The sequence below is a fragment of the Kogia breviceps genome, chromosome 10, assembly GCF_026419965.1.
Source record: "Kogia breviceps isolate mKogBre1 chromosome 10, mKogBre1 haplotype 1, whole genome shotgun sequence".
Lineage (NCBI taxonomy): Eukaryota > Metazoa > Chordata > Mammalia > Artiodactyla > Physeteridae > Kogia > Kogia breviceps.
In genome coordinates, this window is record NC_081319.1 from 90,564,357 (window position 1) to 90,589,294 (window position 24,938).

The following is a 24,938-nucleotide window of genomic DNA, read 5'->3' on the forward strand; positions in this document are numbered from 1 at the left end:
GTTGTGCAAGGTAAAAAAAAATGCAAGGCCAGTTTTGTGTATTTTTGTGTGTACTTTTTCAATTTACACGAAAAAAAGCAAAAAATCGTTTTATTTATTTATTATTGGAAAATACATTTTGCAAACATATGCGGCTTTCACTGAGACACTTTAAAGCTCTGTTTTCAACCACAAAGTTAACAATTCTTTTCCAAAGTCCAACTGTCTGGGGGCCACAATTTGACACTAACCAGACAAAGGTTTTTTAACAAGTTAAAAACACACACAAAAAAGGAAACTAGAATCATCTTAATTGACACCAGCCTCAAAAATAATATTCTGGGCTTCCCTGGTGGCGCAGTGGTTGAGAGTCCACCTGCCGATGCAGGTGATACGGGTTCGTGCCCCGGTCCGGGAAGATCCCACATGCCGCAGAGCGGCTGGGCCCATGAGCCATGGCCGTTGAGCCTGCGTGTCCGGAGCCTGTGCTCCGCAAAGGGAGAGGTCACAACAGTGAGAGGCCCACATACCACACACAAAACTAATAATAACAATAATAATATTCTCCCTTAGTGTGTCAGAGGTTTGTCAAGTATTGTTGAAATTACACATTCTTCCCTTGATAAGTGTTTTTCCACAATTAAAGGAGGATCAGAACTCTGCTTAATCATCAGTGCAAAAAACTGACTGTATATTCCCAAAAATGGAACTCTAGTTTTCACCCAAACTTTATCAGGAAGATCGTCTTACTTAGAATCAGGGACTACATGTAAATAAAGGTACTTAAGCTATGAAAAAATTCCTAAGAAGTACCAGAGGAAATTTTACATATTTATATCATTTAAAACTAGAAAACAAGCGTTTGACCAAGCTTAGATATGCTTTGGTAGGATGCTGAAAGAAATTTTAGCTATTATCTCCAGGGATCTCTTACTATGTTTCACCCTTACCCAAAGCAAGTGGTAAACAAACAATGGCTTAGAACCTTTTTCTATCATAAATTTCTATAAAATCAGTAAAGTACAGAGGGCAAAATAGGTCTCATGTAGAATGAACAGTCTAGATGTATTTGTAATTAATTCTCTACCATGATCACCTTTCCCCACTAGCTAATAGATTTTGGCTTGATATTGGTATATGTTTAATAGAAATGCATTCATGGAATCTCCAGAATCAGTTCAATAGCTCAAGAAAGTCAACAATGGGTCTCCCAAGTTTTCTTCTCTGTAAATGCCAGTCTTGTATTATCTTGGCATCTTCCACAGCCCCCGGTACAGGAGCTACCTGGAGCAGCCCATGTTGAACCAATTTAAACAAAATGTCAATGATCTTATATTCATCAAATAATCACATCAAGTTCTCGCCACAATGGGGAGCTGACTTCGGAAAAAAATATTATGAAAAGATTAGCAAATATAGGGGAGAAATCACCCATTTTTTCCCTAGAGTTTTGTGTGCAAAAGAAAATACTAAATAAGAACTAATTCCAGCTAACAATGAGTACTCGGGGCTTCATCATTAAATCCTTTGGAAATGTTAACGTTATACCTTAAGATAAATATTACTCCCATTTTACAGAAGAGGAAGCTGAGGCTTAAGAGAGGATAATTAACTTGCTCCACTACAGCATAGGAGAAAATCTGAATCTCAGAGCAATGGAAGCTTGGCCGTGGACTCAAAAATCTAGAGGGCATTACATATTTTACACAATCTCTAAATGATGATTTTTTTTTTAATTTTGTAAACTTTGTTTCAGTTACATAGCTGATACAATTTTTTATCAGTTCATTGACAGGACTATACACCTATCCCACTCAATAGCTTATAAAATCCAAATTTTACATCTAGTTAGCAAGAATAATTACTTAAAATAGGAGCCACCAGATGGTATAAACATGCGCTATCCAATATGGTAGCCACTAGCCATATGTAGCTTTCGAGCACTTGAAACAAGGCAAAGCCAATTTGAGATGTAATGTAAGTACAAACACACATAAAATTTCAAAAACTAAAGAAGGTAAAATATCTCAATAATTTTCATTTCGATGACATGTTGAAATTATATGTTCAATATCAGAGTTAAAATATATCACCAAAAATAATTTTATTCCTTTCTTTTTCCTTTTTTAATGGGACTATTAGAAAATTTAAAATTATGTATGTGGCTCACGTTTGTGCCTCCCATTATATTTCTCTAGGACAGCAGTGAGTAAACTGTTAAGAATATCCTTCTGTTCTCACCTTCAGCACAAGACGAGAATTACAAAGTTGATATGTGAGCCCACGACACCTAATTTGCTAGTTAAAGCTTTGCTGACACCAAATGTGTGGATTTTAATCATTATTCAATCATTCACTCATTCAGTTAAATAATTATTTATTGAGCAACTGCTATGTTGTAGGCGAAATAAGGCAAAGTCTAGGGAATTTCATAAGGAACATTTTAGGCAAGGTCCCAATCACACCACTTAATACTTCGGTCATAAGGCTGTAGCTATTAACAGTAAAAACTAAATGGCATATTTGGAGCATATTTAAAATATGGCAAATTGGGAAGGGGATGGTATCAACAACAATTCAAGGATTTCATTAATTGGATATATGAGGTGGGTTGATTTAAAGCTAAAACTGTCTAATATCAATTTCAAGCTTAATCAGAAGATACAGTAATCATTAAAATGCAATTTCAACTCAAGAGGGGACAAGATCTCTTTCAAATCTAATCCTCACCCCACCCACCTGCGTAACCATGGTGGAGATTAACTGCATTTCACTTTAGCCATACCACTGTAAGTATCTGCTAGACTTTCTTACTAAAATCAGTGAAAGTGACCAAATATTGTAAAGTCTAGGAGTGTATTAACATTTCTATGTGGCATCAGGCAATGATATAAGTGATTTAAAAAATGAATCTCGGGGCTTCCCTGGTGGCGCAGTGGTTGGGGGTCCGCCTGCCGATGCAGGGGATACGGGTTTGTGCCCCGGTCCGGGAGGATCCCACGTGCCGCGGAGCAGCTGGGCCCGTGAGCCATGGCCGCTGGGCCTGCACGTCCGGAGCCTGTGCTCCGCAACGGGAGAGGCCACAACAGTGAGAGGCCCACGTACAGCAAAAAAAATTAAAAAATTAAATTAAATTTAAAAATAAAAAATGAATCTCACAGTAAATCTGTAAAGAAACCACTACCTACACTCTATAGATCAACAAAAACAAAATCAATACATTCCACAACACTGCATGGTATGTGATTTGCCTTTCCTTTGCGATTAGTTTAATAATAGCAGTTAAATGTTCTAACAATTTATTTTAACTGCTACATGGCTATATAAGGTAACTGAGATCCTAGAGGAATGGTCTTAGAGGAGACCTTGTTTCCCTACAGAAGGAAAATAAAGAAATGCCATAATATAGGGAGAATAATGTTCACCACCAGGTCAGTCTACTGAGACAAGATTCCAAATTCTTTTCTATAGCTTCCCTGTACGTAAAAACAAACTTTCTATTTCCCAAAAAACGTGATCCTGCAGTGCCTATTCAGCTAAAGTCCCAGTAAATACACTAAGGGTTCTGCTTGAATAAGAACTAAGCTCATAGTTTCAAAATGACATTTCATGGAAGATTTGAGCAGAAGACATTTTGTATTTGAACCAGAAATCCCAGAACACTGTCATTTAGATATTGTCAGTGCAAAAGAAGAGAAATCCAGCACCAAGGAAGTATCTAATTGAGATGTCAAACCATTGCCTGGAATGAATCGCTTTTCTGGTTCTGCTAGATGAAGTCTTCTCGGTGGTATCGGTGGTATTATTATTATTATTATTATTTTGGCTGCACTGCATGGCACTCAGGATCTTAGCTCCCCTACCAGGGATTGAACCCACGCCCCCTGTAGTGGAAGCTCTTAGTCTTAACCACTGGACCTCCAGGGAAGTCCCCCTCGGTGGTATTATTAATATTCCAGTAGAGCAAAAGAATTACTACATTAAAAGGCAGTGTAACTCCAAGCTTTAAGATGAAACAAACTCACAAGAGACTAAGCCTTGGGGGTATTAATTCCTTCTTTTGCAAGTGAATATCCAGATCTTTCTGGTCTCACTTCTATTCCAATAAAATTTCCAATACTAGTCTTGAGGCTCTGAATGGCTGAACCAGTAAAGTCAGTTAGTTCAAGTACCTGAGTATTTGCCTATTATGTGCAGAATTCTAAATGCTGAGTAGAAATCCAGTACAGAGGAGAAGACATTGCCCGGCACTCAGAGAGTTCACAACCTTTATTAGTCTCCTAGGGCTGCTGTAACAAATTATCACAAACTCCATGACTCAAAACCACAGAAATTTATTCTCGCGCGATTCTGGAGGCCAGATGTCCAAAATCAAGGTGTTGACAGGGCCATGTGCCCGTCAGAGGCTATTCCTTGTGTCTTCTAGCTTGTGGCAGATGCTGTTATTTCCTAGAATGTGGCCCTGTCACTCTAATCTCTGCCACCATCTTCATATCACCTTCTGCCCTGCTCTGTGGGGTTGATCTTCTGCCTGTCTTTGAAGGACACTCATGATTGCATTTAGGGCCACCCAGATAACCCAGGACAATCACTCCATGTCAAGATCTTTAACTTAATCACATCTGCAAAGACTATTTTCTTTATATGGTAATATTTACATGTTCCAGATATTAGGACCTGGTCTCTTTGGGAGGCAGGGCTACCAGCCATCAAACTGAAATGACTGGAAACAAAGCAGAGCATCCTAAGTAGGTGCTACACTGGGTGGTATCAGCAAACTTTCTGCCTGAGTTCAGGGAATGTGGTCCAGGTTGCCTAAACTTGGATGGTTCTCCTGGGACTAGATGAGGCTCTGCTTATCTTCTTTCAGATGTTCTCAAATGATTTTGTGAGCTTCTGAGGGGCCGCTTTCAGTCCAGTAGTCTTTATCATTCTGGCTTGCTTATCACATCGTCTTAATTTTACTGCACTCCTTTACGTTTTTGTCCCACCCCATTATAATCTGGTACATTTTTTTGGTTCCTGTTTTTGTTTTTATTGTTGTTTTTGTTGTTTGTCTTGGGGCTAATCTTTTCACGGCTGTAGTGAGCAACTTCCTTATATGACCTGAGAGGCACAGAAAGTTTTCTGCTGCCCCAAATTATTACACTCCAGGACAGGTCACAGTGCGACCATCACTCCATATTTGAAAAGTTTAAAAAAAAAAAAGTGAAACTCTAACCAATGGACATCTCAGGGTGTTTAGAGGGCCTGCTGAGCCCCCAAAAGGGGCTGCACAGTGTATAGAGCTCCCCCAACATATTCAGACACAGATGCCTCTTTTCCTCTTAAGCTACATGATGGAGGAACCATGTCCATTTTTGCTCAACTTTGTGTCTTCAGCATCTAGTCCAGTCCTTACATGTGGATGTGTGGTGGATGGATGGATGGGTGGGTGGATGGATGCATGCATGCATGGATGGATGGATGGAATAACATCTTGAGAGACTCAACTGCTCTGGATGATCAAGAAAAGGAAAAGAGGACAAAGAGAAGGAGAGAAAATAACAAAGGAAGAAAAGGGGATTGAGAGAATGAGAACTGCAGGCAGTAGCAGTCAAATTTCTACTACATGACAATTTTGCTTGAAGCCAGTTTTGATCAGGGAGTTGATACTAGAGAACATTTACAGATCCCTTATGCTATATCTTTGTTGGAGAGGTAGTGCTATGGACTGAATGTTTGTGTCTCTCCCAAAATTTGTATGTTGAAACCCTAGTCTCCAGTGTGATGGTATTTGGAGGTGAGACCTTTGGGAGGTAATTGGGTTTGAATGAGATCATGAGGGTGGAGGTCTGATGATGAGATTGGTGCCATGATAAAGGTATGAAGAGACCAGAGATCTCTCTCCACCAAGTGAGGATACAACAAGAAGGCAGCCATCTGCAAAACAGGAAGAAGGCCCTTACCAGACACTGAATCTGCCCACGCCTTGATCTTGGACTTGCCAGCCTCCAGAACTGTGAGAAATAAATGTCTGTTGTTTAACCCACCCAGTCTGCAGTATTTTGTTATAGCAACCCAAGCTAAGATAGGCACATGGCACAGTGTTTGGAGTCAGACACACCTGGGTCCAACTCCCAGCTCTACCCTTAACAGTTTCCATTTCCTCACTTGCAAAATGTGGATAACAATGCCTAATTTATGGGGTGGTTGACAGCTTTAGAGATCATTTCCCTAAAGACTAGCATCTAGGAATCTCTGAAGAGTTCCTTTTACTATACACTTTTATCTCCCAAGAGCTTTGCAAAGTGCTTCATATAAGCATGTGACTTCGAAATATTACTTAATTGATGTATTTTTCCCTGTAATTAGTTTCTTTCCTCCCTCCCTTCCTTCCTTTTTTCCTTTTATCCCCCTGTTTCTACGGGGTAAAATACAGTCACATAGTTCACAATTCAAATGATACACAAGAATATACCATGAAAATTCTCCCTCCTTCCGCTGTACCCAGGCATCCAGCCCCTTTCTGAAGCATCCAATTTTACCAGCAAGAGACTTTTGGTCAACAGATGCTTGTAAATTAGGCTTATTCTGGGTTTAAGCAACTCAAAACAAAATGCCCTACTCTTATTCATCACTCCAAAAGGACTCCCACCAAGGCTAACTTGTTTCAGCTAGTTTGCTACAATTCCTTATGTGGATTCATCAAATAGCTTGGTTAATAAAGAACCACCACCTATAGTATTCACCCATCACCAGTTTTCAAAGACTCAGAACGCTCAGATACATTTGGCATAAAAATAGTACTCAGCACAGCTTGATTCTTTTTAGATGATTGAGAGGCTCTCTGTATTTCACCGTACTCTGGAGATGTCATTTTTGGTAACTGAATCAAAGTAATTCCCTGGAAAAGAGCAGAAGTGATAGCAAATGGAGAGTTCTGATTTTGGAAATATGCTAGATTACTATTTTTAGCAACATATTAGGATCCAATATTATTCCATAAGAACAGGAGGTAGAACCTGAGATCACTGGGGGGGGGGGGGGCAGGAGCCGCTGAAATTGACGAGCTCTGGGGATTGAGATCTAAAGAAGGTAAGAACCAAGGACAAGAAGCAGCAGCAGATACCACCAGGCAGAGTTAAGGCCAGTGACCAAAACAACGGAGGAGCATAAATGGCCAGGATATGCAAAGATAAACTTTGAATCTGCGCACCAAGTCACGGAATTTGCAGAGCAAACTTGAATCAGTAGGTAAATAAGGATTAAACTGATGCAAAGCCAAGAGTCAGAAAATAAGATGGGAATCACAAGATGCTCAGACTCTGAACCCCTTTTCTGGGCACCTGGATCCCTTCCTATGTTCCAAAGGTGGTCTGGATACCAAGCCAGAGTTAGACAAACCCATCCCTGGCTTCGGAATCCTCAGCACACAGGAACTCTGAGAACTCAGGAGGCCACCCTACATAGCAAGGACTTGGCAGTAGAATAATGATACCATGATGCTTCTTGCTCTTGTTTGCTTGCATCTCAAGGACAGTCTTACAGCCATTTAGTTAGAAACCTACACAATATATTTAGCTATACTACTTTAATCATTACAGTCAAGTGAGAATTTTGAATTTGGCTGCAGAGTCAGGCAGAATTCAACAGAAATTTTTTTTTTTTTTTTTTTTTTTTTTTTTTTTTTTCAACAGAAATTTTTGAAGAAAAAAATTCCATGAACTTTCACCCAAATTCCCACGCTAAGACAAACACTGAAAACATATTACGATAGAAGCAAGGTTTACTTATCCCAAAGACAGAATGACAAGTGCCTCTTTTTTTAGTCTTTTAACTACACTCATCTGCAAAATATAAAAGAAGCTGAAAACACAGGCTAGTAATTTTTTGTTACATTACCATCTCTTTATTATAATCACTGAGGTCAAATACAGTAGGACGTATTTCATCATAACTAATTGTGCCAACCCCTTGATGGGTTTTCCATTCTATACTAATTCACCATTAGGAACTATCATCCTTGATGTGCTAGTGCAGTGTGAGATTTTTCAGGAGGAAGAGGGCAGACAGGAAGGGACACCTCTCTAGAACATCAGTTTGAGGTAGGGGTTAAATAGAATTTGAGGTGGAAACATGGGGTCACTGTACAAAGTGAGAGCCAAGAACTGCCCACCTTTGGGTGTTCTGAGTTAGGGGACAACTCCTTTCTTCTACATCTTCCTTGCATCCCAATGAAAGAATTGAAAGGGGCTCAGTTATGCACTCCGCCTCACCCATAATATCTAGGGTTCACCCTTCAATCCAAACAGGAGCTATGAAGACCTGGGTCCAGGCCAAAATGAGCCTCGGGGACACAATATGAGGGCCACAAAAAGTATGGGCAATGGAACTTCTGGTGTGAAGTGTCGAGGGAGGTTCAAGTTCTCTTCTTCCTTCTACTGTGGAAAAGCCCCTTTTTCAGGAAGTCTCCCGATTAAAGACACCCACAACTCCTGAACGGGCTTTTCCTCCAATTGCAACCCAAAGCTTTACATATGTCTTCATGTCCGTAGAGTTTTCTTGTGCCACTACATGTGGAGAGATGAAATTTTACCACCCCCTAGATTCTCTAATTGTTTAATATATTCCTCAATGTCTAATCCATCACATCCTTAAAACTGTCCATCCATTTACATGAACACGAGGCCAGCATCTACTTAAATACTTATGCGCAGTATTTAATGGTGAAATTTAAACGTTAAGTATAATAAAATATAAACACTGTATACCCCTGCCCCCCAGAAAAGACACCCACACCATCGAAAGGCCAAGTCCAAGGGAAAGGAAGCAAAGCATCTCCAGCTTGGCCAATTCTGCTCTAGACTTTTAGAGAAGTCCTATTTCCCCTATCGAAGCCGCAAGAACCAGAAGCCTAAGGAGATCAACCCCGAGACGAGGGAAAGAAGGCAGGGCCAGGTCACTTAGGCCAATCTCTGGCCTAGGCCCCAAGAAGGGCCCCTAGAGCCTTACCACAGTCCAGAACAGTTGCTCACCAAAGTAGACAGCCCAGAACAGGAGCTAGATCTACGGACAAAGAGTATGTCACTACATGGAGTCCTTTTTCATACATATATAGAGGAAGAGAGACACCTAAGGGCAAAGACAAAGTAAGCTGAAGTCATAGGGAGGTCCTCTACTCAGGGTTTTCCATTCAGGATTCGTAAGCTCTACCCAGAGCTCTTCCTTGGATATCTTCCTTGAAGAAGAAACAGAATGAAAAGATGTTCCAAAACCCATTTTTCTTTTGCTACAGAAAGACAACTCTATGAACATTGTTACGTATCATCTTTGATACATCCTTTGAAAATCCAGAACATTACAATTATTTATGCATTACAATACATTATAAAGAATGTATAAGAATACATTACAAGTAATGACACCATCCCATTACAATCCGACAAATAAAACTCTTGAACACCGACTAGTTTCACCATCTTGCCAGCTTCCCAACTGCTGCTTGTAACACGAGCAGGAATCTAAAACACCAGCAGAGCAGAGGGTCCTCTTTTTAAGCCTGATTCAATGTTTGGGTCTCAAAATATATTCACAGAACCTGCAGAATAAGGGTAAATTATCAATGTGAAACTAGAAATGTTATCAGGTTCAGCAGAACCTCTCAAAGGGATATCCTTTCTTGTCTTAATTTACACTGCTGGTCCCTAATGAATGGATTTGTGATGTTCCATTTACCAGTTTGATTACTTGGGCCAGATACTTCTCTGAACCCCAATTTCTTCCCTGTAAAATGAGAATGTCACTAACACCTACTGCATTGGGATTGGAGTGAGGCTCAAATAAGAGGATGTATAAGATATTGGTGCACAAATGTCTGAGGTTTCTGGATACTTATCACTTCTCTGAGAAACAGAACTATTAATTTTAAGACATATACTTTATACCCACTCAGACCAATAATTAAGAAACTTAAATTTCTCTTCTTGGCTTTCCCCATCAGTGGCTCATTATGAGAGAACTACTGGAGTTGTTCGGATTTCTAAGTCACTGTATACTTCAAAATGTTAGTATTAAAACTACAGTACAGGGCTTCCCTGGTGGCACAGTGGTTGAGAATCCACCTGCCGATGCAGGGGACACGGGTTCGTGCCCTGGTCCGGGAAGATCCCACATGCTGCGGAGCAACTAAGCCCGTGAGCCACGGCCGCTAGGCCTGCGCGTCTGGAGCCTGTGCTCCGCAATGGGAGAGGCCACAACCGTGAGAGGCCCGCATACCGGGAAAAAAAAAAAAAAAAAACTACAGTACAAAATTTTAGGTATCGTAGTCTACTAGGTGCCTACTCTAAGGTTTGAAGAAAGAAGAAAATAACTGTAAGAGCTAGAGGGTCACAGAAATCAATTTCAAACATAATTTCCCTCCAAAGATATCTGTATCTGCCTAAATTTTTAGAATTACTTATTTATGCATTCTAATTATCAGATTTTCAGGGACTTTCAAGTATGAATCACTTGAAACTCCATCATTCACTGAAACGAATATGTTGACCCACATATTCTGGGTTTTGTAAGACAGGGTAGCATCAATCTCCTACGCACACTGCAGGTTTATCTATCCTTATGTATGTCACACCACCCAATAAAAGATATATTTAAAAACAATTAACAGGAAGAATAAGTTCGGACTATAAAATATAGTCTTGTGAGGTTTTTCTTGCCATCAAAGCTCAAATACTTCTTTTCAAGGCGCCACCAGGTTGTCCAACACTTAAAATATTCTAAATGTCTGTCTATATCTTAAGGATATAGACAGGATTTGGTGGCTGGTAACTTACACTTAACCGAGATTACAGAAAACTGTTACTGGGGCTTCCCTGGTGGCGCCGTGGCTGGGAGTCCACCTGCCGATGCGGGGGACGCGGGTTCGTGCCCCGGTCCGGGAAGATCCCACATGCCGCAGAGCGGCTGGGCCCGTGAGCCGTGGCCGCTGAGCCTGCGCGTCCGGAGCCTGTGCTCCGCAACGGGAGAGGCCACAGTGGTGAGAGGCCCGCGTACCCCCCCCCAAAAAAAATAAAAACTGTTACTGGGATGCCAAAAATGTTACGTGGTGCTTTCACAGGAAAGGAATGCTGGGGCTTAGCAACTGCCCAGAGTCGCTCACCAAGGCTATGCTTATTTTGCTATTAGTTGGGACAGGTTAATTTTCAAAAGTTCTTCACATAGTAAGCAGAAAATATCCTGAATTCCAATAGAATGGGTTATTTCTGTTCAAGTTTGTGGCTACCATTTAAATCATAATTGTAATGTAAACACTTGGCTCTACTCTGTATGTTTATATCCCAGGTCCTTAGCCTGACACACAGCCTATTGGCTGACTCTGTTGGTTACCTACCCATGAGCCATCTCCCTTCAATTTCGTTCTGACACTATGTACTGATAGACATGGTGGGCGTCTTCCCAGGCTCAGGGTGCCACTTGATCAGTCTGAGCTGCTCAGAGCAATTGCAACCCCTTGCTAGTGACTAGGTTTCATCATGGCCCTCGGTAGTTACCCTGGGAATCTTCTCATGGACTTCTTGGAAAGTTTTCCTCACTCCTTAAAAGATACAAAAGGCCAGGATGTGGAGAAACTGGAAGCCTCACGCACTACTGGTAGAACCCTCAAACCCACAAAATGCTGTCGCGACCTTGGAAAACAGTTTGGCGGTTTCACAAAAAAGTTTAATAATGTACCATACGATATAGCAATTCAACTCCTACCTAGTTACCCAAGAGAAAGGAAAACATGTGTCCACGCAAAAACTTACACATAAATGTTCCTAGCAGCTTTATTCATGCTAGTTAAAAAACGGAAACAACCCACATGCCCTTCATCTGATGAATAGAAAAAGTGCAGTATATCCACACAGTAAAACACTACTCAGCAATAAAAAGGAACAAGGAACTGATACATGCTACAATACGGATGCGCTTCAAAAACTTTATGGTAAGCAAAAGAAGCCAGACAAAGAGATCACTATTGTATAACTCCACTTATGTGTGAAATGTCCAAAAAAGGCAAATCTAAAGAGACAGAAACTACATTAGTGCTTGCCTGAGATCAGAGAGTGAGAAGAGAAATTGATTGCATTGGGCACAGGGGATATTTTAGGGGTAATAAAAAGTTCTAAAAATGGTGATGGTTGCACAACTCTGTACATTTACATATATGTGTGTGTGTGTGTGTGTGTGTGTGTGTGTGTGTATGGGGGTGGGGGGAGGAGAGAGATAAAGTAAGGATTCAATCCTTCCTATCTTAGGTTCCCATGTGGGAACATGATGCTTGAAGCTGTAGCAGCTATCTCAGGACCAGAAGGAGAAAGCCAGCTAACCAGGAACCATGCATGACGTTTGCTGAGCTGTTAAATTAGATGCTCTTGAAATAGCCCTAATCCAAATTCATTTAAGGTGGAACCAAAAAATAAAATAAAATAAAAAACCTCACTTAAGTATTTCTTACTTGAAGCCAAAAGCATCCTGATTGATATAGACTAGAAATACAGTCACCAGAGCTTTTTCAGTGGTATATGATTCACATATACATTTAATTTTGAAGGAAGAATAGAATTTTGAAGACACACATGTTACAGATTGAATGTTTGTATCCCCCCAAAATTCATATGCTGAAACCTAAAAATATCAAAATTACCGTATTTAGAGGCCAGGCCTTTGGGTGGTGATTAGGTCATAAGGGTGAAGCCCTCATGAGTGGGATTAGTGTCCTTATAAAGAGCTCCCAGAGAGCTCCCTTGCCTCTTCCACCATGTGATACCACAGCAAGAAAACAGCATCTATGAACCGGGAAGCCAGCCCTCACCAGACACAGTACCTTGATCTTGGACTACTCAGCCTCCAGGACTGACAGAAATAAATTTCTGCTGTTTATAAGCCACCGAGTCTATGGTACTTGATTATAGCAGCCTGAAGTGACAAAGACAATGCATTTGTGGTGATGTATATATGTATATTCAGACATTTCTAACTAGGTTGCATAGTATCTTCTGTGACATGAGATACATTTAAGATGGCACCTAGTAGTTGTTTTACTAAAAACATATTTCAATCCAAGCTTGAACTAGCACTTGCTGTCATTCCAGCCTATCTCTCCTCTACTTTCTTTCATGTTCAGCATGAATCAAATGGCTTAAACATCCCAAATACATTCCAGTTATCACCCCATGTTTCACCCCTCTATATTTTTGCACATCATATTTTCCAAGCCTAGAACGTTCTCCCTTTTGACTACATGTTAAAATGCTATGCATCTTTTAAATCCCAACTTGGGAAAGTCTTCCCTGACCCCAAAAAACAATCACTTCCTGCCCTGATTTAATTCTATACCTTGTATATATCACTATTATCACCTCTGTCACATTGTATTGGAATTTGTTTTATTATTACTATCTCCCCTATTGTGAATGTCAAAGGGTATGAAGTTTAAAAACAAAACAGCTCTATCTTATATTTGGGTGACTTTGAACAAATCACTTTACTTCTGAGTCTCAATTTCTTCTTCTGTAAGATAAACATGGATATTATCATCCCATCTCTCTTAGACTACTATGAGACTTAACTAAGATAACATATGCAAGAGCATTTTATCAATTACAAAGCACTGACAAATTTTATCTCGAATAGATAAGGTTTTTTTAAAGGTATGGAATGGCCCACACAAATTAGGAAAAAGATGTGATCTCTCACCATTTATCAAAACGGCTCTAGCCAAGACTACCAATGAGCATTGTCCTCCCAAAGGCCTACCCCTGAAGGTCTATTCTCAGCTGTCATCTTGCCCAATCCAGGAGCAGCATTTGACCCAGACGACCTTGCCTTCCTCCTGGACACACTCTCTTCACTGGGCTTCCCCCTCAGTGGCAGCCCCTTCTCACTATTCTTTACTTGCCCCTTCTCATCTTCTCCACTTCTAAATCTGGACGGCTCCAAAGCTCAGTATCTAGACCTCTTTCCTTCCTATACTCACTCCCTTAGTGATCTCATCCAGTCTCATGACTTTACATAGCATTTAATTTTTTTTTTTTTTTTGGCCATGCGGCATGAGGGATCTTAGTTCCCCGACCAGGGATTGAACCCGTTATCTCTTGCAGTGGAAGGACAGAGTCTTAACCACTGGACCACCAGCGAGTCCCTAAATAGCATTTAATTTCTTCCAACTCACAAATTTGTAGATTGCTTCCCTGAAAACCAAACTTGTGTATCAAACTGCCTAGAAGCTTTAATGCATTAATGCTTAATGTGCTCAAACTGAGCTCCTCGTCTCCCCCACCCCGAGTACACACTTCATCGCAGTTCATGGGCATTGGGTCCATCCAGGTGCTTGGGTCAAAAAAAATCTCAGACTTGACTCCTCTCTTTCTGTCATACTTCCTATCCAGTCCACCAGAAATTCCTCCAACCAAAATATCTTCAGGATTCAATCCTTTCTCACTACCTCCATGCTGCTTTGACCCTTGGCCAAGTTGCCATCATCTCTCACTTGATAGCTGAAATAGCTTCCGAAATGGTCTCCCTGTTTCTGCCCTTACCCATCTTTGATCTTGTTGAACCCACCAGCCAGAGTCACTCTGTTACAACATTAGTTATATCAGGTCAATCATTGTTTAAACCCCTTCATTGGTACCCCATCTCCCTCAGTGTAAAATCACAATGGCCCTTAAGGATCCATGTGATCTGCTCACCATACTCCGATTTCCTCATTGACTTCATCTCCTACCACTGTCCCCTTTGCTCAGTCCACTCCAGCCACTACGCCCGCCTTGCTTTCTGTTGATAAACTAGACGCTTGGCATGCCTCTGCCTGAATGCTCTTCTGCCCGATATCATGTGGCTCATCCCTTCATTTCCTTTATATCATTCCTCAAATGTCACCTTCTCTGTGAGGTCTTCCCTGGCCATCCCATTGAAAATTGCAACCCCCTTTCCTCCTACTCCCCATCTCCCTTTGCTGGTTTATTTTTCTCAACAGTAGTTGTCACCTTTTAACATATGTTTGACTGTCACTACTAAAAGCTCCAAGAGTAGAAAAATTTTTATTTCTTCTGTATCCTCAGTGCTTAGAGCAATGCCTGACACATGGATGGCATATTACTTGAAAGAATGAATGAACAAAGTAGGCTTCATAGATTCATGATAAATATATTTCTAAACACCTGTATCTTCAACAATAATGGGCAGAAATACCATCAAAGTTTTTAGAAACCACTGACACTTAAAAGTCAGGAAATTTGAGGCCATAAAGAAAAAATCAAAGTAAATTTGGGAACACTTAATGTTCCTAAAGAAACTCATAGCAAATAAGTAAGTAGCTATACTTCAATTAATAGGTAGAAGTGGTACTCAAAATATAACAAAATATTCAGTTGATCACCCCCTAGACTTATTATAAAGTTCAAAGTTAAATAAGTGCTTTCTATTTACCTGAAACATGCTTAGTATGTGTTGTATTTATCATTTTAGAAGGCAGAGCTGAACATTTAGATTTTCTTCTGATGTAAGTTTCTTGTGAGTACCTTGGCAGGTTTTTCTGGTTTCAATACTTCAAACTAATCATGTCAACAAACAGTTTTAAATAACCAAGATGATAAAATTTGATAGAGTAAAGTTATTAAGTATATTTGGTTATAACCTAAGAATTAACATCACAGAAAAACTTTAAGGAATTTATCATTTTAAACTCTGTAATTACAAATCTTTATATTAGTAGTTGCTATACTTAAAGATATATAATCTGCTGATTAAAATAGATGTTGTCCACGAACAGAAAGTTGTGGATACCTATGGCAAAAAAGTTTCCCATTTTAATACTGATTTATCCCATGTTTTTCTTTTAAATTATTATCATTTCCAGGCAACTCTCTGCTGATAAATTACAAATGAGGAGAAACAGTACTTTAACATTCCCATCAGAAACTTCCTAAGGGTAAATGAATATAATCTCCCTCAAAGTAAATGATCACTCAGGGGTGGCCATGTATTTTGCTAAATTACAGATCTAGAAAATGAAAATCCAAGACTTTAAACTTCATTTCACAATGATACGCTATTCTTCTAACTGCTGTATGTACTAACTGTGAGGTTTTTTATTTAAATAAAGACCATTCTATAAAAATGAACATCAGAAAATGTGCTATAGTTCTTGATTTCCTCATCAAGAAATCACTGAACCATCACTTTATATCATAGCTGAAAAGTGAATGAACAAAGTTTTTTAAACTATATCTAAGTTTACTCCTCACTGACAATATTGAAAATAGAGAATTTGTGTACATCAATTCTAGAAATTTGCTCTTATCTCAATTTACAGAAATTTCTGTAAGGAAAAGGAAAGTCCACATAGTACAAGAGGAAGTCATGACCTTCGGTAACATGTTTATACGTAACAAAACTTAATAAATGTTTGTTGAAGTGAATTAATCCATGCTTAACTGGATAAAAAAACTTGAATAGAACATATTTTTAGAGAAAAGAACATATCTAAACATGTGAAAACTTCTATCCAAACTGACTTTGAATATTTCAGTGAATACTTTTGGTTAATGTGGCTTGAAACTTGCAAGGCAGTCAACAAAGAAAGTTGGAAGTATCAAAACATCACTGATTCGTTGTGAAAGGCAATAGTAGTAGCTTTTATTATAACTAAACATACTTACAGATGCTTACCCCTCTGTTAAGTTATTTCTTACATATATGGATTTAAAAAAATATATTCCCCACAACAACTTCATGGGATAAGTGTTATGCTCCCCACTTACAAATGAGAAAACTGAGACCCCAGGAAAGCAAGTAAACTGGCCAAGGTTATCAAGATGAGGATTCAAACTAGGGTCTGTTTCATTCCAGAGTCTGTTTCTAAACCTCTGAGCCCAATGCTGGGTGGCCATTAAAACAGATTCAAAGATATTCACATCAGACATTTGTAGGTAAAACATTTGTTGGGAAATAATACTGCACTCTACGCACACACACACCCCAAGATATTCCAGCAGATAAACTTTTGTTGAAAACATTTCAGGAAATCTGACGTTTCCATGCAACACACTTTGCCGAAAGTATACTTCACAGAAAATTTAAAGCCTATTTCTTGAACTAATATTCCCTGAGCTAAACAGTCATACAAAATAACTGTTATTAATACACATAAAGTTTTCCATGTCAGTAACTCTACTGTTCAACAATTTTAAAATGAATTTCACCAGAGAGGATGCTCCTTAATTACAGGAACAATCAACAAATCGCAAAAATCTTAAAGCTAAACGATTTCTTCAAGTTTCTCTACCTAACCCTTCATTTTATAGATGACAAACTATAAAGTCCAGGAAGATGAAGTAATTTGTCCAAGTTTCTACAAAAAAAAAGCAAATCATAATACTTTTTACTTCCAGCGGGATAAAAATATTTCAATTCCCAATTATCTTTTTGACCATACCTTAACATTTCTCAATTACAGTAATATATCAATGATATTCTCCATCTGTAGCATTTAAAACCACAATGAACTTGAATCATTTTGAGGATCAAATGCTACAACTTAAATCATTTCAAAGCAACCTATTCTAAACAAAGAAAACTCTCACTTTCCATGGCAAACAACTGCTAAACAAGGAAAGTAAATATCAAATATCAAAATACTTTTTATATTACCAACAGGACTTATGTGAATTTCGAATGGCCTTCTCACAGAGATAATCAAGAATGAATTATAAGACATAAAAGAAGGAATATAAGACTCTTAATGACCACTATAAAAACTTGATGTCTACCATAAAGATTAAACAAATGTACAGTTTCTGTTGTTATTACATAGTAAAGTTTTTATTCTAACAGAACTTACTGTACTTTATATTGACTCCCAGCTAGTAGGAATTCCTTTCCTTCTGACCACTTTTGGATTTTGTTTACCAAATGAAATGTCAAAAGTGAAAAAAAATTAATGCAAACCACAAAAGTCCTGCTACTATAGAAACATTCAATGTGATATTTAAAAGCAAAATCAATCATAAATAAAATAGGACATTTGCCTATCAGACCCATCATTGTTACATAACCTTCCTTAGTAACTATATAATCCATATTCATTATGTGTAATAATATCGAAGACACTGTCAAATTAATAAAATTTCCTTAGAAGTACCCAAATCGTCGTTCCAGATGAAAATGAACCTACAAAAACCAGTTCAAAACAAGGAAATCCAAAGTCATAAATCACTTTGACCAGGCAACAGCTCAAAATAACTAGGCAATTCTCTAGTGGCATAAGTACCAGCTCCAAAATGAAGTGCTTGTAGAGTATTTGAAAAGCAACATACCTTCTTTAAGGTGGAGAATTCCCAGTGATCAAATTGTAGTAATCCACATGGGGAAGGCATCATCAAAAATCCCAACAACTTTTAAGCAACTCCAAAGAAAAAAGTTTGGTAAGTTTTCATTCAGGAATGACTTGATGTCGTATTGGTACTTTCATAATATTCACTGATGGAAAGATCCAGTAAGAACAATGCAGTACGAAGGAGTCAGTGCACTCATGATGCTTTCTAGATGCTGACAATAGTAATCACACCTATACAATTGAAATTAATTAGTGTTAGCTTCCAAGTCACTCAACACACTCAGTTTCTTTTAAAAAAGTAACTTTAGCATTAATATATTTCTTTCTTTGTCACAAAATTCAAAACTACATAGTTCTGGCAGTTGAATAATTTCTAGCTTCAAGTTTTAATAATGGATACTACTGTACGAAATCACAACTTTAAGAAGTTCAAATAGACTATGTTTGGCTCTTTCCTCCAGGTATTAGCAGCACAGTTTGATGTTTCATCTGTCTGGTCAAACTGTAAAGGTGGGAGATAAAAGCAAAGGGTGTGAGGAAAGCTTCTAGCTCTGGGGTGGGGATAGGAGAGGGTAGCAGTGATAAATTAATTACCTTGGTATTTGGAACGATCTCACAAAACAGACCTTAAGATAATCACCTACATTTGCATTTTCTAGCTCAAGAGTCCTGTTCCACACATTCCCAATATTTAAACACTGCTAGAACATACCCCGTTTGCCCACTTTCAACAAACTCCCAATTCCTCTCCCTAAATGTCTTTCTGTGAACCAAGTGACTGGGCGTATAAACAACTTTGTGATAAAGTGGGAAAGTGCTGAAAGAAATGCCCTATAAAGTGGAGATGTTTACTAGGTACGCAGTGTTCGCCTCATTTGAGCAAGAACCAACCCAGAAACACTGCGAAGTGAAGCTACTTGGGAAACAAAGTTAGGGAGTCTCCTTTTGCCTATAAACACAGAAGGAACTGCGCTGCCTCTCCACCCCGCAGAAGCTGCAACAGCCATCCCTCTTTTGGGCGGGCGTGGCAGACAGAAACAAAAGGTTAAAACACAAAAGGCGGGGCGGACCGCTGGGTCTGTGGAGCTTCAGGCGCTCGCGTTCCCCTTTCTACTCCAACACATTGAAATGGGGCGGGGGTGGGGGCCCGCGTTAAGTGAGAGAGGTGATGATGGATCGCCAGCACCACGTAGGTTATTCTGGGTGGGTCGTGAAACTGAGATGGGTGGACGGGATGGCCGGCTCTAACTAGTGGTCCAGGCCCCATCCCTCCATCCCTGCATCTCTGACAGTCGAGAACCTGTGGCTTCTGCCTCCAACCTATGCCAGCCCCAAAGAAAACTTTCTGAACTCTTTTACCTGTTGGCTCTAACACCCTCGACCGCAAACACGGGAGTCCAATGCCCTACCACCCAAACCTCTTCTTCGTTCTCGTGCTGCACGCAGCTTTGGGTACGGTGCGTCGGATCTGCACAACGCTTCGCAGGCTGTTAAGTTATAAAATGGTGAGGGAACGACCCCCGCTTCCATCTCTCTTTCCTTGGCAGGACCAAAGTCAGACCCCGGCAAGTCGCCACCGTTTCAGCTCGCTTCCCTCCGGTCTCTGCGCGCAGCTGGGAGAAAGCGAGGCAATGCCCCCCTCGAGACACCCTTCCCCCATCCCCCCAGCTCCTCATATACAGAGGCACTTGAGAGAAATGCCCGCCTGGCTTTTGCCCATTCGAAATAAACAAATAAAACAATCTGTTCAAGTTCCTTAAAGAACAAAAGAGAAGGGAACAGGGGAAAGGAGGTACAACTTGGCCAAACTTCGCCACCGGACTGTTCCTCGGTCCTCCGGAGGGCGGGGAGCGGGGCGCGTTGCGGGGGAGAGAGGTAAACAAGACAACAGTCCCCACTCACCTTCTTCCCCACTTGGTCGCACCTCCGAGAGACGTCTCCCTGGTCGCGGTCCTCGCGGCGCTCGGACACTTCTGTGTGGCCTGACAGCGGAGAAAGTCGCGGCGGCAAAGTTGCGAGAGGGAGATACCCCGCGCGTCCGGGGGAGAGGGGAAGAAAGAGAGTTCATCAGAGTTTCCCCCTTTTGTTCCAAGTCCCGGAGCAGACAAAGAGGCGGCGAGCGGCGGCAGGTTTCTCCCTCTCACCCCTTCTTCCTCTCTCCCTCCCCTCCCCTCCCCTCCCCGCCCCCTCCCTCTCCCCGCATCTCCCGCCCGGCCGGGAACCTCGGAGGCGAGCCTGGGCGGCTCAGTCCCCAGCCCTTCGCAACTCTGCCCCGACCCTCTTCTCCCACTACCTCGCCCGAAACTTTGCCCGGGAGATGCCTGTCCCGGTCCCCTCCGCACCCACCACGCAGTCTAACGCGCTCAAGTCTGCGGGGGGGAGAGAGGGGGGAGGAATCTCCAAAATCATTGTTTCCGGGAGATGCACCTCTTTGTTTGCACTTTCCCTGCCAATCAGGGTGAGCAATCCACTTTGGCATCGAGTTTCTGTCAGTTTTTCGTCACGCCGAGGGACGAAATCCGAAGGGCAAGGGGTCAACCCCAGAAGATAAAGGCGCTCGCACCATCGGAGGTGGGGTGCACCCTAGGCTCTCCATCCTGGTTCCTCCCCTCGGATCACCCCCTCCACCCAACACACCAAAACAGCTCAAAGGGGCATCAAGAAGTGTTAGAAAACTCTCCCCCCGCCCGCCGCCGCCCCCCCACTCAGAGCTCTGTCCCTTGGGAGCTCCCTGTAATCCGGAGGACAAAGCCCCGCTCGGGGTCCCACCGGGACCTCCACCCCTAGGGGCTACCTGTGGCTGCAGGTGCTGCGCGACCCGGTCCCGGGGCGCCGAGGGCGGATTCCCACCTCGAGCATCGCATCCACCTCTCAGACCCCAAACTTCTCCTAACCTCAGACCGAGACGGCACGGCTCTCCGGGTGACCGCGCTCCCGGTGACCCTGGAGCCAAGCGCTCCACCCCGGTTCCCTCCTCTACACCCCGCTGCCTGGTCCTCGCTCCAAAGATCTGACTCAGGGCCCCGGGCTTCCTCCCCATCCTCTACCCCCTGGCGAGGCCGAACATCCCCTCTTTCCGTCTCCTCCCCCACTGCCTTGGCCCGGGCAAATCGGGTGCCTCGGACCAGGATCAGCTCCGCACTCTTCCCCAGGCCCTTTACCAGTCGTTCCCCAACCTCCAGAGCTGGGGACCCCATCCCCATCTCCCCCATCCTTAGAGCCTCATCCGAGCTGCGGGCCACCGTATTGGCCCAGCTCTGAGTGACTCAGAGTAGCGCTGATTTTCATTCTAGATCTTACTGGAACTGAAAAGGAGGAAAGCCGGAGGTGGGGGAAACGGGGGAGAATGGGGGCCCGCAATGGGAAGCATTTTCTAGGGCAAAGGAAAACAACAACAGCGAGCATTCCAAAGCAAACAGCCTCCCTCCCTCCAGGAGGTATCCGGCCCATCGTCCACCTTCGCCTCCACCCTTCCTCCTTCCCCATCCCAGACTTGGGATCTTTGGGGTCGGCGAAGTTTGGGGGTAAAGGGATGTGCGGTACAAGGAGGCTTGGGAACCTGGGACCAGCGTCCAGGGTTTGGGGTGGAGGTGAGGGGATGCCCGAAGGAGGAGGTGCGGGAAGGAGCGAAGAGCCCCTGCGGAGTCCGGAATGTTGCGGCCGACGGTCCCGGTACTCTCCCGGCGACTCCTCGCCAGGTCTCTCGCCCAGAGCAGAACAAAGCCGCCGCGAGGAGCGCTTCTGTCCTCGCCTCCCGGGGCCCGCACCCCGCCCTCCGCTCTGCTTGCACGAGCCCACGCCGCTCTCGGAAACTTTGCAACCAACTTCCCCCAGAGTTAGCGCGCGCGGCGCAGGGAACAGAAGAAGAAACGGGGACCATCGTACCCGGAGACCACAGATGCCCTCTCCCCCGTCCCCTCCCGGACGTGGAGCGGCGCTCCTGGAGCCGCCGTTCCCACCCGCGCGCAGGGTGGCCCACGGTGCAAGGGCCGGGGGAGCACACGTTTTCCCCGGCTCCCTGAAGAGAACGCAGAGGGTTTTCGTTTGGATGCGTGCAGGGCTGGGTAGCGAGTGAGGTCGAGGAAAGATGTGGCAAATAGAGGAGCGGGCGGAGGGCGGTGGCTCGGACTGCGCGGGAGGCGAGGGCGCGGGAGCGAGCGCGAGTGTAAGCCGCGCCTTTCGGGCCGGGTTCCTGCGCGCCCCGTCCGGCCCTCCCAGCTCGGCGAGCAGCCGCGAGGCCCCAGAGTCAGGGCCCGGGGTCCGGGGCCGCCCGGGCCGCCTCCTGGCGCACCGGCCTGCTCACCTGCCCGGAGCCTGGACACCTGCGCCGCCTCCTCCTGGAACCTCGGGTCTCCCGGGCGGCTCCTCGCCTACTGGGAACTCAGAAGCCTCATCCTAGGTTAGGGATCTTGAACGCTCCACAACCAACCGCAAAGAGAAAACAGCCCCTACCCACCACTCCTGTCTGGCACATTTTCCTCTTTGTCTAATTATGATGACTTCCAGAATTGTCTTTTTAGGAGAAGCCTACACCCCCCCCGCCCGCGACAAACCCTTACTTTCGGCTGTCCTCAGGGATCTGCTTGGAAAATAATGAAAAGTCAGTACTTCGAGACAATTCAATTCTGCTGCCTCTCAAAAATACTCGAGTTATGGGGTAAATCAACGAAGAGTTGCTAACTTCTAAATAATACCCAATACTCCACTGACTGTTACAGTGGACTAATTGAATCTATTAAAACATTACCAAACCTTTTGAAAATATCGACTGCTTGTTCCTCTCTCTTTTCTCAAGAGATGAGGGGGAAGGGCCGTTTGCCAGGTGAACAGTCAATATGGCTTCAAGAAGGTTTGCTCCCTGCTGTATGAAACACACCTGTCAGGGCTGTTCGAAGTATCTCTTTCCCAACCTGCTTGCGGGGAAAACAAGTGATCTCCTCCCAAGAATCTTGATCCTTAACTGGTCAGAGCTCCCCTATCTCCACTCCTGGGCTTCTCTGTGTAAGACGCTAGCCACTGCTACTTTTGAAAAGGATGCCATCGTTTCTCAGATGCCACCATATTATTAATATTTTTAATTTATTAAAATGGTGGATATACCAGAGCAAATGGGCTTAGAAATCCAAGTATCCCCTCTGAACTCACAATGTGGGCAACCGCACTTGGGACTCCACCCCTGCCATTCGTACGGCAGGCTGACAGCATCCTATAGCTCTCCCTTCTCTGCTTCTCTGTTCAAGGGCTTCCTTGAACAGAAGAAGACCCCACTTCGCTAGTGCAGGAGGGCAGGCTAGAAGTGCCAAGCAGATAATGCCCCTCAGAGAAGCCCTCAAGCAATCGAGGATGCAAGTCAGTTTAAAACTACCCCAGCTTCCTCACCTGGAGGTAGGACTAGACTTACTAAGTTGTATTCTACACTGTCTCCCACAGGTCCTCGTCTTTGAGCCCCAGTTTCCCACAGCAGTAACTTGCTCTCTAAGGAACCCTATGCTGGCTCCCTTCCTTACCTGCCTCCCCGTGCTTCTAGTGCTTTCTGCCATCACATCCCAAACATCTCATGGTCAGCTTCTGCAGGAAGTCAGCCTAAGACACCTCTCAGATATGTGCTTTTTTTGGGGGGGGGGGTGGCTGTACGCGGGCCTCTCACTGCTGTGGCCTCTCCCGTTGTGGAGCACAGGCTCCGGACGCACAGGCTCAGCGGCCATGGCTCACGGGCCCAGCCGCTCCGCGGCATGTGGGGTCTTCCCGGACCGGGGCATGAACCCACGTCCCATGCATCAGCAGGTGGACTCTCAACCACTGTGCCACCAGGGAAGCCCATCAGATATGTGCTTTTTAAAGGGAGGAATCCACTCTATTCAGAGAACGAAGCTAGAAAATCAGATTTGCCCTGGAAAAGAGGTTATTTCAGCAATGAAAAGTGTTTAAGTTATCTAGTTTACTTTCTGGGTCATACTTTAAAATTAGATATTATACTAAATAAAGTAGAGAATCATACCTCGTGTGTGAAATTTTTGTGCATAGATTCATAAGAAGTTCTTTAAGTCTGATGCCAGCAGACAGCAAAGCAACAGCATGTTCTATTAGAATCACCTTTTTAAAAACGGAGTTAGAAGTAACATAGAGGGCTTTTTTTGAGCCTCTGATCAGAGTTAAGGATGACAAACACACCTCATACTATGTCTCAGTGTGACCTAGTCAGTAATATTTCCAGTGAGAGATCCTATGGTGTTTTTTTACCAAACTTCTCACAGCATAAATTGGCCAACTGTTGTAACAGTTTTTATGAAATTATATATTAAATCTTATTCTGCTCTTAGCCATCATTATGAATAAGTCCTCAAGTATCCACATAATTATAAGCCCCAATGCCATCCCTAGCTCCTAGAACTTTCCTTCTTAGGTTGCTTTCACTGCTGCTTTTCTTAAATTCTCCCTGTGATGGTCCTCAGTGCTAGTCACCAAATTTTTGTTGTTCTCCCTCTGGGCACATGTTAGGAATACAATTCCCTACTCCCCTTGAATCAGATGGGGCCATGTCATCTGTTCTGGCCAATGAAATGCGAACAGAAATAATAAGTGTCTCTTCCAGGTGGAA

General features: G+C 42.9%; 1 long non-coding RNA gene across 1 annotated transcript in view; it reads right to left on the minus strand.

Annotated features, from left to right (window-relative positions):
* Positions 1–20,464, minus strand: part of LOC131763430 (uncharacterized) — a 409,803-nt gene extending 389,339 nt beyond the window's left edge. The window contains exons 1-2 of the long non-coding RNA XR_009337595.2: positions 20,243–20,464; positions 18,321–18,571 (exon numbers count right to left, since the gene is read on the minus strand). This is a non-coding gene — a long non-coding RNA (uncharacterized lncRNA). The remainder of the gene's footprint in view (positions 1–18,320; positions 18,572–20,242) is intronic.
* Between the last annotated feature and the right edge of the window lie 4,474 nt (positions 20,465–24,938).